Consider the following 375-nt stretch of genomic DNA (forward strand, 5'->3'; position numbering starts at 1 on the left):
GTATATTCTTAAAGAGGACAGCCATGTTATCATAGAAAACCCAAGTGATTTATACTTTTATATAATATTCATACTGTATGAGAGAATTTTAATTGAATCTTTAATAGCTCTTGGAACAGAGAGCTCAAACTGTACTGATCGATATAAAATGCAAAATTTAGCATGAGTCTAATATTCATTAATGAGCCATTAAGTATCTAAATATGGCATTGCTTAAGAGATCTTGTTTTAAGAGAGTAGACTGATCACATCCAACATCAGCAGTCTCATCTCCTGCACCAAGTCCTATAAATTATATATACATATATATACATATATACACACACGGACATATATATGTATATATGCATAAAATTGCTCAAAACTGAGATTAAT

This window comes from Pteropus alecto, unplaced genomic scaffold, assembly GCF_000325575.1.
Source record: "Pteropus alecto unplaced genomic scaffold, ASM32557v1 scaffold87, whole genome shotgun sequence".
NCBI classification, from domain to species: Eukaryota; Metazoa; Chordata; class Mammalia; order Chiroptera; family Pteropodidae; genus Pteropus; species Pteropus alecto.